The following is a 14,976-nucleotide window of genomic DNA, read 5'->3' on the forward strand; positions in this document are numbered from 1 at the left end:
ATGTTTGAACTTTCTATCACTTTCGGTTCCGGTAATTCTGTTGACCATATTTGTGATATTCAGGCGTCAAATGACATCTTGGAGCATATTGGAGATAAAAAACAAAATGTGTCCAAAACGTGATATTATGACGTTATACGCCGTTCTGAGCCATGTTTGAACTTTCTATCACTTTCGGTTCCGATAATTCTGTTGACCATATTTGTGATATTCTGGCGCCAAATGACATCTTGGAGCATGTTGGAGATAAAAAACAAAATGTGCCCAAAACGTGATATTATGACGTTATACGCCGTTTTGAGCCATGTTTGAACTTTGTATCACTTTTGGTTCCAGTAATTCTGTTGACCATATATTTGATATTCAGTCGTCAAATGACATCTTGGAGCATGTTGGAGATAAAAAACAAACTGTGCGCAAAACGTGATATTATGACGTTATACGCCGTTTTGAGCCATGTTTGAACTTTCTATCACTTTCGGTTCCGATAATTCTGTTGACCATATTTGTGATATTCAGGCGCCAAATGACATCTTGGAGCATGTTGAAGATAAAAAACAAAATGTGCCCAAAACGTGATATTATGACGTTATACGCCGTTTTGAGCCATGTTTGAACTTTCTATCACTTTCGGTTCCGATAATTCTGTTGACCATATTTGTGATATTCAGGCCTCAAATGACATCTTATAGCATGTTGGAGATAAAAAACAAAATGTGCCCAAAACGTGATATTTTGCCGTTATACGCCGTTCTGAGCCATGTTTGAACTTTCTATCACTTTCGGTTCCGGTAATTCTGTTGACCATATTTGTGATATTCAGGCGCCAAATGACATCTTGGAGCATGTTGGAGATGAAAAACAAAATATGCCCAAAACGTGATATTATGACGTTATACGCCGTTCTGAGCCATGTTTGAACATTCTATCACTTTTGGCTCTGGTAATTCTGTTGATCATATTTGTGATATTCAGGCGCCAAATGACATCTTGGAGCATGTTGGAGATAAAAAACAAAATGTGCCCAAAACGTGATATTATGACGTTATACGCCGTTCTGAGCCATGTTTGAACTTTCTATCACTTTCGGTTCCGGTAATTCTGTTGACCATATATGTGATATTCAGGCGCCAAATGACATCTTGGAGCATGTTGGAGATAAAAAACAAAATGTGCCCAAAACGTGATATTTTGCCGTTATACGCCGTTCTGAGCCATGTTTGAACTTTCTATCACTTTCGGTTCCGGTAATTCTGTTGACCATATTTGTGATATTCAGGCGTCAAATGACATCTTGGAGCATATTGGAGATAAAAAACAAAATGTGTCCAAAACGTGATATTATGACGTTATACGCCGTTCTGAGCCATGTTTGAACTTTCTATCACTTTCGGTTCCGGTAATTCTGTTGACCATATATGTGATATTCAGGCGTCAAATGACATCTTGGAGCATGTTGGAGATAAAAACAAAATGTGCCCAAAACGTGATATTATGACGTTATACGCCGTTCTGAGCCATGTTTGAACTTTCTATCACTTTTGGTTCCGGTAATTCTGCTGACCATATTTGTGATATTCAGGCGCCAAATGACATCTTGGAGCATGTTGGAGATGAAAAACAAAATATGCCCAAAACGTGATATTATGACGTTATACGCCCTTTTGAGCCATGTTTGAACTTTCTATCACTTTTGGTTCCGGTAATTCTGTTGACCATATTTGTGATATTCAGGCGTCAAATGACATCTTGGAGCATATAGGAGATAAAAAACAAAATGTATCCAAAACGTGATATTATGACGTAATACGCCGTTTTGAGCCACGCTTGAACTTTCTATCACTTTCGGTTCCGATAATTCTGTTGACCATATTTGTGATATTCAGGCGCCAAATGACATCTTGGAGCATGGTGGAGATAAAAAACAAAATGTGCCCAAAACGTGATATTATGACGTTATACGCCGTTTTGAGCCATGTTTGACCTTTCTATCACTTTTGGTTCCGGTAATTCTGTTGACCATGTATTTGATATTCAGGCGCCAAATGACATCTTGGAGCAAGTTGGAGATAAAAAACAAAATGTGCCCAAAATGTGATATTATGACGTTATACGCCGCTTTGAGCCATGTTTGAACTTTCTATCACTTTCGGTTCCGGTAATTCTGTTGACCATATTTGTGATATTCAGACGTCAAATGACATCTTGGAGCATGTTGGAGATAAAAAACAAAATGTGCCCAAAACGTGATATTATGACGTTATACGCCGTTCTGAGTCATGTTTGAACTTTCTATCACTTTCGGTTCCGATAATTCTGTTGACCATATTTGTGATATTCAGGCCTCAAATGACATCTTGGAGCATGTTGGAGATAAAAAACAAAATGTGCCCAAAACGTGATATTATGACGTTATACGCCGTTCTGAGCCATGTTTGAACTTTCTATCACTTTCGGTTCCGATAATTCTGTTGACCATATTTGTGATATTCAGGCCTCAAATGACATCTTGGAGCATGTTGGAGATAAAAAACAAAATGTGCCCAAAACGTGATATTATGACGTTATACGCCGTTCTGAGCCATGTTTGAACTTTCTATCACATTCTGTTCCGGTAATTCTGTTGACCATATATGTGATATTCAGGCGCCAAATGACATATTGGAGCATGTTGGAGATAAAAAACAAAATGTGCCCAAAACGTGATATTTTGCCGTTATACGCCGTTTTGAGCCATGCTTGAACTTTCTATCACTTTCGGTTCCGATAATTCTGTTGACCATATTTGTGATATTCAGGCGCCAAATGACATCTTGGAGCATGGTGGAGATAAAAAACAAAATGTGCCCAAAACGTGATATTATGACGTTATACGCCGTTTTGAGCCATGTTTGACCTTTCTATCACTTTTGGTTCCGGTAATTCTGTTGACCATGTATTTGATATTCAGGCGCCAAATGACATCTTGGAGCAAGTTGGAGATAAAAAACAAAATGTGCCCAAAATGTGATATTATGACGTTATACGCCGCTTTGAGCCATGTTTGAACTTTCTATCACTTTCGGTTCCGATAATTCTGTTGACCATATTTGTGATATTCAGGCGTCAAATGACATCTTGGAGCATGTTGGAGATAAAAAACAAAATGTGCCCAAAACGTGATATTATGACGTTATACGCCGTTCTGAGCCATGTTTGAACTTTCTATCACTTTCGGTTCCGGTAATTCTGTTGACCATATTTGTGATATTCAGACGTCAAATGACATCTTGGAGCATGTTGGAGATAAAAAACAAAATGTGCCCAAAACGTGATATTATGACGTTATACGCCGTTCTGAGTCATGTTTGAACTTTCTATCACTTTCGGTTCCGATAATTCTGTTGACCATATTTGTGATATTCAGGCCTCAAATGACATCTTGGAGCATGTTGGAGATAAAAAACAAAATGTGCCCAAAACGTGATATTATGACGTTATACGCCGTTCTGAGCCATGTTTGAACTTTCTATCACTTTCGGTTCCGATAATTCTGTTGACCATATTTGTGATATTCAGGCCTCAAATGACATCTTGGAGCATGTTGGAGATAAAAAACAAAATGTGCCCAAAACGTGATATTATGACGTTATACGCCGTTCTGAGCCATGTTTGACCTTTCTATCACTTTTGGTTCCGGTAATTCTGTTGATCATATTTGTGATATTCAGGCGCCAAATGACATCTTGGAGCATGTTGGAGATAAAAAACAAAATGTGCCCAAAACGTGATATTATGACGTTATACGCCGTTCTGAACCATGTTTGAACTTTCTATCACTTTCGGTTCCGGTAATTCTGTTGACCATATATGTGATATTCAGGCGCCAAATGACATCTTGGAGCATGTTGGAGATAAAAAACAAAATGTGCCCAAAACGTGATATTTTGCCGTTATACGCCGTTTTGAGCCATGCTTGAACTTTCTATCACTTTCGGTTCCGATAATTCTGTTGACCATATTTGTGATATTCAGGCGCCAAATGACATCTTGGAGCATGTTGGAGATAAAAAACAAAATGTGCCCAAAACGTGATATTATGACGTTATACGCCGTTCTGAGCCATGTTTGAACTTTCTATCACTTTCGGTTCCGGTAATTCTGTTGACCATATTTGTGATATTCAGGCGCCAAATGACATCTTGGAGCATGTTGGAGATAAAAAACAAAATGTGCCCAAAACGTGATATTATGACGTTATACGCCGTTTTGAGCCGTGTTTGAACTTTCTATCACTTTCGGTTGCGATAATTCTGTTGACCATATTTGTGATATTCAGGCCTCAAATGACATCTTGGAGCATGTTGGAGATAAAAAACAAAATGTGCCCAAAACATGATATTATGACGTTATACGCCGTTTTGAGCCATGTTTGAACTTTCTATCACTTTTGGTTCCGGTAATTCTGTTGACCATATATTTGATATTCAGGCGCCAAATGACATCTTGGAGCATGTTGGAGATAAAAAACAAAATGTGCCCAAAACGTGATATTATGACGTTATACGCCGTTCTGAGCCATGTTTGAACTTTCTATCACTTTCGGTTCCGATAATTCTGTTGACCATATTTGTGATATTCAGGCCTCAAATGACATCTTGGAGCATGTTGGAGATAAAAAACAAAATGTGCCCAAAACATGATATTATGACGTTATACGCCGTTTTGAGCCATGTTTGAACTTTCTATCACTTTTGGTTCCGGTAATTCTGTTGACCATATATTTGATATTCAGGCGCCAAATGACATCTTGGAGCATGTTGGAGATAAAAAACAAAATGTGCCCAAAACGTGATATTATGACGTTATACGCCGTTCTGAGCCATGTTTGAACTTTTATCACTTTCGGTTCCGATAATTCTGTTGACCATATTTGTGATATTCAGGCGCCAAATGACATCTTGGAGCATGTTGGAGATAAAAAACAAAATGTGCCCAAAACGTGATATTATGACGTTATACGCCGTTCTGAGCCATGTTTGAACTTTCTATCACTTTCGGTTCCGATAATTCTGTTGACCATATTTGTGATATTCAGGCGCCAAATGACATCTTGGAGCATGTTGGAGATAAAAAACAAAATGTGCCCAAAACGTGATATTATGACGTTATACGCCGTTTTGAGCCATGTTTGAACTTTCTATCACTTTCGGTTCCGATAATTCTGTTGACCATATTTGTGATATTCAGGCGCCAAATGACATCTTGGAGCATGTTGGAGATAAAAAACAAAATGTGCCCAAAACGTGATATTATGACGTTATACGCCGTTTTGAGCCATGCTTGAACTTTCTATCACTTTCGGTTCCGATAATTCTGTTGACCATATTTGTGATATTCAGGCGCCAAATGACATCTTGGAGCATGTTGGAGATAAAAAACAAAATGTGCCCAAAACGTGATATTATGACGTTATACGCCGTTCTGAGCCATGTTTGAACTTTCTATCACTTTCGGTTCCGATAATTCTGTTGACCATATTTGTGATATTCAGGCCTCAAATGACATCTTGGAGCATGTTGGAGATAAAAAACAAAATGTGCCCAAAACATGATATTATGACGTTATACGCCGTTTTGAGCCATGTTTGAACTTTCTATCACTTTTGGTTCCGGTAATTCTGTTGACCATATATTTGATATTCAGGCGCCAAATGACATCTTGGAGCATGTTGGAGATAAAAAACAAAATGTGCCCAAAACGTGATATTATGACGTTATACGCCGTTCTGAGCCATGTTTGAACTTTCTATCACTTTCGGTTCCGATAATTCTGTTGACCATATTTGTGATATTCAGGCGCCAAATGACATCTTGGAGCATGTTGGAGATAAAAAACAAAATGTGCCCAAAACGTGATATTATGACGTTATACGCCGTTCTGAGCCATGTTTGAACTTTCTATCACTTTCGGTTCCGGTAATTCTGTTGACCATATTTGTGATATTCAGGCGCCAAATGACATCTTGGAGCATGTTGGAGATAAAAAACAAAATGTGCCCAAAACGTGATATTATGACGTTATACGCCGTTTTGAGCCATGTTTGAACTTTCTATCACTTTCGGTTCCGATAATTCTGTTGACCATATTTGTGATATTCAGGCCTCAAATGACATCTTGGAGCATGTTGGAGATAAAAAACAAAATGTGCCCAAAACATGATATTATGACGTTATACGCCGTTTTGAGCCATGTTTGAACTTTCTATCACTTTTGGTTCCGGTAATTCTGTTGACCATGTATTTGATATACAGGCGCCAAATGACATCTTGGAACATGTTGGAGATAAAAAACAAAATGTGCCCAAAACGTGATATTATGACGTTATACGCCGTTCTGAGCCATGTTTGACCTTTCTATCACTTTTGGTTCCGGTAATTCTGTTGATCATATTTGTGATATTCAGGCGCCAAATGACATCTTGGAGCATGTTGGAGATAAAAAACAAAATGTGCCCAAAACGTGATATTATGACGTTATACGCCGTTCTGAACCATGTTTGAACTTTCTATCACTTTCGGTTCCGGTAATTCTGTTGACCATATATGTGATATTCAGGCGCCAAATGACATCTTGGAGCATGTTGGAGATAAAAAACAAAATGTGCCCAAAACGTGATATTTTGCCGTTATACGCCGTTTTGAGCCATGCTTGAACTTTCTATCACTTTCGGTTCCGATAATTCTGTTGACCATATTTGTGATATTCAGGCGCCAAATGACATCTTGGAGCATGTTGGAGATAAAAAACAAAATGTGCCCAAAACGTGATATTATGACGTTATACGCCGTTCTGAGCCATGTTTGAACTTTCTATCACTTTCGGTTCCGGTAATTCTGTTGACCATATTTGTGATATTCAGGCGCCAAATGACATCTTGGAGCATGTTGGAGATAAAAAACAAAATGTGCCCAAAACGTGATATTATGACGTTATACGCCGTTTTGAGCCATGTTTGAACTTTCTATCACTTTCGGTTCCGATAATTCTGTTGACCATATTTGTGATATTCAGGCCTCAAATGACATCTTGGAGCATGTTGGAGATAAAAAACAAAATGTGCCCAAAACATGATATTATGACGTTATACGTCGTTTTGAGCCATGTTTGAACTTTCTATCACTTTTGGTTCCGGTAATTCTGTTGACCATATATTTGATATTCAGGCGCCAAATGACATCTTGGAGCATGTTGGAGATAAAAAACAAAATGTGCCCAAAACGTGATATTATGACGTTATACGCCGTTCTGAGCCATGTTTGAACTTTCTATCACTTTCGGTTCCGATAATTCTGTTGACCATATTTGTGATATTCAGGCCTCAAATGACATCTTGGAGCATGTTGGAGATAAAAAACAAAATGTGCCCAAAACATGATATTATGACGTTATACGCCGTTTTGAGCCATGTTTGAACTTTCTATCACTTTTGGTTCCGGTAATTCTGTTGACCATATATTTGATATTCAGGCGCCAAATGACATCTTGGAGCATGTTGGAGATAAAAAACAAAATGTGCCCAAAACGTGATATTATGACGTTATACGCCGTTCTGAGCCATGTTTGAACTTTCTATCACTTTCGGTTCCGATAATTCTGTTGACCATATTTGTGATATTCAGGCGCCAAATGACATCTTGGAGCATGTTGGAGATAAAAAACAAAATGTGCCCAAAACGTGATATTATGACGTTATACGCCGTTCTGAGCCATGTTTGAACTTTCTATCACTTTCGGTTCCGATAATTCTGTTGACCATATTTGTGATATTCAGGCGCCAAATGACATCTTGGAGCATGTTGGAGATAAAAAACAAAATGTGCCCAAAACGTGATATTATGACGTTATACGCCGTTTTGAGCCATGTTTGAACTTTCTATCACTTTCGGTTCCGATAATTCTGTTGACCATATTTGTGATATTCAGGCGCCAAATGACATCTTGGAGCATGTTGGAGATAAAAAACAAAATGTGCCCAAAACGTGATATTATGACGTTATACGCCGTTTTGAGCCATGCTTGAACTTTCTATCACTTTCGGTTCCGATAATTCTGTTGACCATATTTGTGATATTCAGGCGCCAAATGACATCTTGGAGCATGTTGGAGATAAAAAACAAAATGTGCCCAAAACGTGATATTATGACGTTATACGCCGTTCTGAGCCATGTTTGAACTTTCTATCACTTTCGGTTCCGATAATTCTGTTGACCATATTTGTGATATTCAGGCCTCAAATGACATCTTGGAGCATGTTGGAGATAAAAAACAAAATGTGCCCAAAACATGATATTATGACGTTATACGCCGTTTTGAGCCATGTTTGAACTTTCTATCACTTTTGGTTCCGGTAATTCTGTTGACCATATATTTGATATTCAGGCGCCAAATGACATCTTGGAGCATGTTGGAGATAAAAAACAAAATGTGCCCAAAACGTGATATTATGACGTTATACGCCGTTCTGAGCCATGTTTGAACTTTCTATCACTTTCGGTTCCGGTAATTCTGTTGACCATATTTGTGATATTCAGGCGCCAAATGACATCTTGGAGCATGTTGGAGATAAAAAACAAAATGTGCCCAAAACGTGATATTATGACGTTATACGCCGTTTTGAGCCATGTTTGAACTTTCTATCACTTTCGGTTCCGATAATTCTGTTGACCATATTTGTGATATTCAGGCCTCAAATGACATCTTGGAGCATGTTGGAGATAAAAAACAAAATGTGCCCAAAACATGATATTATGACGTTATACGCCGTTTTGAGCCATGTTTGAACTTTCTATCACTTTTGGTTCCGGTAATTCTGTTGACCATATATTTGATATTCAGGCGCCAAATGACATCTTGGAGCATGTTGGAGATAAAAAACAAAATGTGCCCAAAACGTGATATTATGACGTTATACGCCGTTTTGAGCCATGTTTGAACTTTCTATCACTTTTGGTTCCGGTAATTCTGTTGACCATATATTTGATATTCAGGCGCCAAATGACATCTTGGAGCATGTTGGAGATAAAAAACAAAATGTGCCCAAAACATGATATTATGACGTTATACGCCGTTCTGAGCCATGTTTGAACTTTCTATCACTTTCGGTTCCGGTAATTCTGTTGATCATATTTGTGATATTCAGGCGCCAAATGACATCTTGGAGCATGTTGGAGATAAAAAACAAAATGTGCCCAAAACGTGATATTATGACGTTATACGCCGTTTTGAGCCATGTTTGAACTTTCTATCACTTTTGGTTCCGGTAATTCTGTTGACCGTATTTGTGATATTCAGGCGTCAAATGACATCTTGGAGCATGTTGGAGATAAAAAACAAAATGTGCCCAAAACGTGATATTATGACGTTATACGCCGTTTTGAGCCATGTTTGAACTTTCTATCACTTTTGGTTCCGGTAATTCTGTTGACCATATATTTGATATTCAGGCGTCAAATGACATCTTGGAGCATGTTGGAGATAAAAAACAAAATGTGCCCAAAACGTGATATTATGACGTTATACGCCGTTCTCAGCCATGTTTGAACTTTCTATCACTTTCGGTTCCGGTAATTCTGTTGACCATATATGTGATATTCAGGCGCCAAATGACATCTTGGAGCATGTTGGAGATAAAAAACAAAATGTGCCCAAAACGTGATATTATGACGTTATACGCCGTTCTGAGCCATGTTTGAACTTTCTATCACTTTCGGTTCCGATAATTCTGTTGACCATATTTGTGATATTCAGGCGCCAAATGACATCTTGGAGCATGTTGGAGATAAAAAACAAAATGTGCCCAAAACGTGATATTATGACGTTATACGCCGTTTTGAGCCATGTTTGAACTTTCTATCACTTTCGGTTACGGTAATTCTGTTGACCATATTTGTGATATTCAGGCCTCAAATGACATCTTGGAGCATGTTGGAGATAAAAAACAAAATGTGCCCAAAACGTGATATTATGACGTTATACGCCGTTCTGAGCCATGTTTGAACTTTCTATCACATTCTGTTCCGGTAATTCTGTTGACCATATATGTGATATTCAGGCGCCAAATGACATATTGGAGCATGTTGGAGATAAAAAACAAAATGTGCCCAAAACGTGATATTTTGCCGTTATACGCCGTTTTGAGCCATGCTTGAACTTTCTATCACTTTCGGTTCCGATAATTCTGTTGACCATATTTGTGATATTCAGGCGCCAAATGACATCTTGGAGCATGGTGGAGATAAAAAACAAAATGTGCCCAAAACGTGATATTATGACGTTATACGCCGTTTTGAGCCATGTTTGACCTTTCTATCACTTTTGGTTCCGGTAATTCTGTTGACCATGTATTTGATATTCAGGCGCCAAATGACATCTTGGAGCAAGTTGGAGATAAAAAACAAAATGTGCCCAAAATGTGATATTATGACGTTATACGCCGCTTTGAGCCATGTTTGAACTTTCTATCACTTTCGGTTCCGATAATTCTGTTGACCATATTTGTGATATTCAGGCGTCAAATGACATCTTGGAGCATGTTGGAGATAAAAAACAAAATGTGCCCAAAACGTGATATTATGACGTTATACGCCGTTCTGAGCCATGTTTGAACTTTCTATCACTTTCGGTTCCGGTAATTCTGTTGACCATATTTGTGATATTCAGACGTCAAATGACATCTTGGAGCATGTTGGAGATAAAAAACAAAATGTGCCCAAAACGTGATATTATGACGTTATACGCCGTTCTGAGTCATGTTTGAACTTTCTATCACTTTCGGTTCCGATAATTCTGTTGACCATATTTGTGATATTCAGGCCTCAAATGACATCTTGGAGCATGTTGGAGATAAAAAACAAAATGTGCCCAAAACGTGATATTATGACGTTATACGCCGTTCTGAGCCATGTTTGAACTTTCTATCACTTTCGGTTCCGATAATTCTGTTGACCATATTTGTGATATTCAGGCCTCAAATGACATCTTGGAGCATGTTGGAGATAAAAAACAAAATGTGCCCAAAACGTGATATTATGACGTTATACGCCGTTCTGAGCCATGTTTGACCTTTCTATCACTTTTGGTTCCGGTAATTCTGTTGATCATATTTGTGATATTCAGGCGCCAAATGACATCTTGGAGCATGTTGGAGATAAAAAACAAAATGTGCCCAAAACGTGATATTATGACGTTATACGCCGTTCTGAACCATGTTTGAACTTTCTATCACTTTCGGTTCCGGTAATTCTGTTGACCATATATGTGATATTCAGGCGCCAAATGACATCTTGGAGCATGTTGGAGATAAAAAACAAAATGTGCCCAAAACGTGATATTTTGCCGTTATACGCCGTTTTGAGCCATGCTTGAACTTTCTATCACTTTCGGTTCCGATAATTCTGTTGACCATATTTGTGATATTCAGGCGCCAAATGACATCTTGGAGCATGTTGGAGATAAAAAACAAAATGTGCCCAAAACGTGATATTATGACGTTATACGCCGTTCTGAGCCATGTTTGAACTTTCTATCACTTTCGGTTCCGGTAATTCTGTTGACCATATTTGTGATATTCAGGCGCCAAATGACATCTTGGAGCATGTTGGAGATAAAAAACAAAATGTGCCCAAAACGTGATATTATGACGTTATACGCCGTTTTGAGCCGTGTTTGAACTTTCTATCACTTTCGGTTGCGATAATTCTGTTGACCATATTTGTGATATTCAGGCCTCAAATGACATCTTGGAGCATGTTGGAGATAAAAAACAAAATGTGCCCAAAACATGATATTATGACGTTATACGCCGTTTTGAGCCATGTTTGAACTTTCTATCACTTTTGGTTCCGGTAATTCTGTTGACCATATATTTGATATTCAGGCGCCAAATGACATCTTGGAGCATGTTGGAGATAAAAAACAAAATGTGCCCAAAACGTGATATTATGACGTTATACGCCGTTCTGAGCCATGTTTGAACTTTCTATCACTTTCGGTTCCGATAATTCTGTTGACCATATTTGTGATATTCAGGCCTCAAATGACATCTTGGAGCATGTTGGAGATAAAAAACAAAATGTGCCCAAAACATGATATTATGACGTTATACGCCGTTTTGAGCCATGTTTGAACTTTCTATCACTTTTGGTTCCGGTAATTCTGTTGACCATATATTTGATATTCAGGCGCCAAATGACATCTTGGAGCATGTTGGAGATAAAAAACAAAATGTGCCCAAAACGTGATATTATGACGTTATACGCCGTTCTGAGCCATGTTTGAACTTTTATCACTTTCGGTTCCGATAATTCTGTTGACCATATTTGTGATATTCAGGCGCCAAATGACATCTTGGAGCATGTTGGAGATAAAAAACAAAATGTGCCCAAAACGTGATATTATGACGTTATACGCCGTTCTGAGCCATGTTTGAACTTTCTATCACTTTCGGTTCCGATAATTCTGTTGACCATATTTGTGATATTCAGGCGCCAAATGACATCTTGGAGCATGTTGGAGATAAAAAACAAAATGTGCCCAAAACGTGATATTATGACGTTATACGCCGTTTTGAGCCATGTTTGAACTTTCTATCACTTTCGGTTCCGATAATTCTGTTGACCATATTTGTGATATTCAGGCGCCAAATGACATCTTGGAGCATGTTGGAGATAAAAAACAAAATGTGCCCAAAACGTGATATTATGACGTTATACGCCGTTTTGAGCCATGCTTGAACTTTCTATCACTTTCGGTTCCGATAATTCTGTTGACCATATTTGTGATATTCAGGCGCCAAATGACATCTTGGAGCATGTTGGAGATAAAAAACAAAATGTGCCCAAAACGTGATATTATGACGTTATACGCCGTTCTGAGCCATGTTTGAACTTTCTATCACTTTCGGTTCCGATAATTCTGTTGACCATATTTGTGATATTCAGGCCTCAAATGACATCTTGGAGCATGTTGGAGATAAAAAACAAAATGTGCCCAAAACATGATATTATGACGTTATACGCCGTTTTGAGCCATGTTTGAACTTTCTATCACTTTTGGTTCCGGTAATTCTGTTGACCATATATTTGATATTCAGGCGCCAAATGACATCTTGGAGCATGTTGGAGATAAAAAACAAAATGTGCCCAAAACGTGATATTATGACGTTATACGCCGTTCTGAGCCATGTTTGAACTTTCTATCACTTTCGGTTCCGATAATTCTGTTGACCATATTTGTGATATTCAGGCGCCAAATGACATCTTGGAGCATGTTGGAGATAAAAAACAAAATGTGCCCAAAACGTGATATTATGACGTTATACGCCGTTCTGAGCCATGTTTGAACTTTCTATCACTTTCGGTTCCGGTAATTCTGTTGACCATATTTGTGATATTCAGGCGCCAAATGACATCTTGGAGCATGTTGGAGATAAAAAACAAAATGTGCCCAAAACGTGATATTATGACGTTATACGCCGTTTTGAGCCATGTTTGAACTTTCTATCACTTTCGGTTCCGATAATTCTGTTGACCATATTTGTGATATTCAGGCCTCAAATGACATCTTGGAGCATGTTGGAGATAAAAAACAAAATGTGCCCAAAACATGATATTATGACGTTATACGCCGTTTTGAGCCATGTTTGAACTTTCTATCACTTTCGGTTCCGATAATTCTGTTGACCATATTTGTGATATTCAGGCGCCAAATGACATCTTGGAGCATGTTGGAGATAAAAAACAAAATGTGCCCAAAACGTGATATTATGACGTTATACGCCGTTCTGAGCCATGTTTGAACTTTCTATCACTTTCGGTTCCGGTAATTCTGTTGACCATATTTGTGATATTCAGGCGCCAAATGACATCTTGGAGCATGTTGGAGATAAAAAACAAAATGTGCCCAAAACGTGATATTATGACGTTATACGCCGTTTTGAGCCATGTTTGAACTTTCTATCACTTTCGGTTCCGATAATTCTGTTGACCATATATTTGATATTCAGGAGCCAAATGACATCTTGGAGCATATTGGAGATAAAAAACAAAATGTGTCCAAAACGTGATATTATGACGTTATACGCCGTTCTGAGCCATGTTTGAACTTTCTATCACTTTCGGTTCCGATAATTCTGTTGACCATATATTTGATATTCAGGAGCCAAATGACATCTTGGAGCATATTGGAGATAAAAAACAAAATGTGTCCAAAACGTGATATTATGACGTTATACGCCGTTCTGAGCCATGTTTGAACTTTCTATCACTTTCGGTTCCGATAATTCTGTTGACCATATATTTGATATTCTGGCGCCAAATGACATCTTGGAGCAAGTTGGAGATAAAAAACAAAATGTGCCCAAAACGTGATATTATGACGTTATACGCCGTTCTGTGCCATGTTTGAACTTTCTATCACTTTTGGCTCCGGTAATTCTGTTGATCATATTTGTGATATTCAGGCGCCAAATGACATCTTGGAGCATGTTGGAGATAAAAAACAAAATGTGCCCAAAACGTGATATTATGACGTTATACGCCGTTCTGAGCCATGTTTGAACTTTCTATCACTTTTGGCTCCTGTAATTCTGTTGATCATATTTGTGATATTCAGGCGCCAAATGACATCTTGGAGCATGTTGGAGATAAAAAACAAAATGTGCCCAAAACGTGATATTATGACGTTATACGCCGTTCTGAGCCATGTTTGAACTTTCTATCACTTTCGGTTCCGGTAATTCTGTTGACCATATATGTGATATTCAGGCGCCAAATGACATCTTGGAGCATGTTGGAGATAAAAAACAAAATGTGCCCAAAACGTGATATTTTGCCGTTATACGCCGTTCTGAGCCATGTTTGAACTTTCTATCACTTTCGGTTCCGGTAATTCTGTTGACCATATTTGTGATATTCAGGCGTCAAATGACATCTTGGA

The sequence above is a fragment of the Onthophagus taurus genome, chromosome 6 (assembly GCF_036711975.1).
Source record: "Onthophagus taurus isolate NC chromosome 6, IU_Otau_3.0, whole genome shotgun sequence".
NCBI lineage: Eukaryota > Metazoa > Arthropoda > Insecta > Coleoptera > Scarabaeidae > Onthophagus > Onthophagus taurus.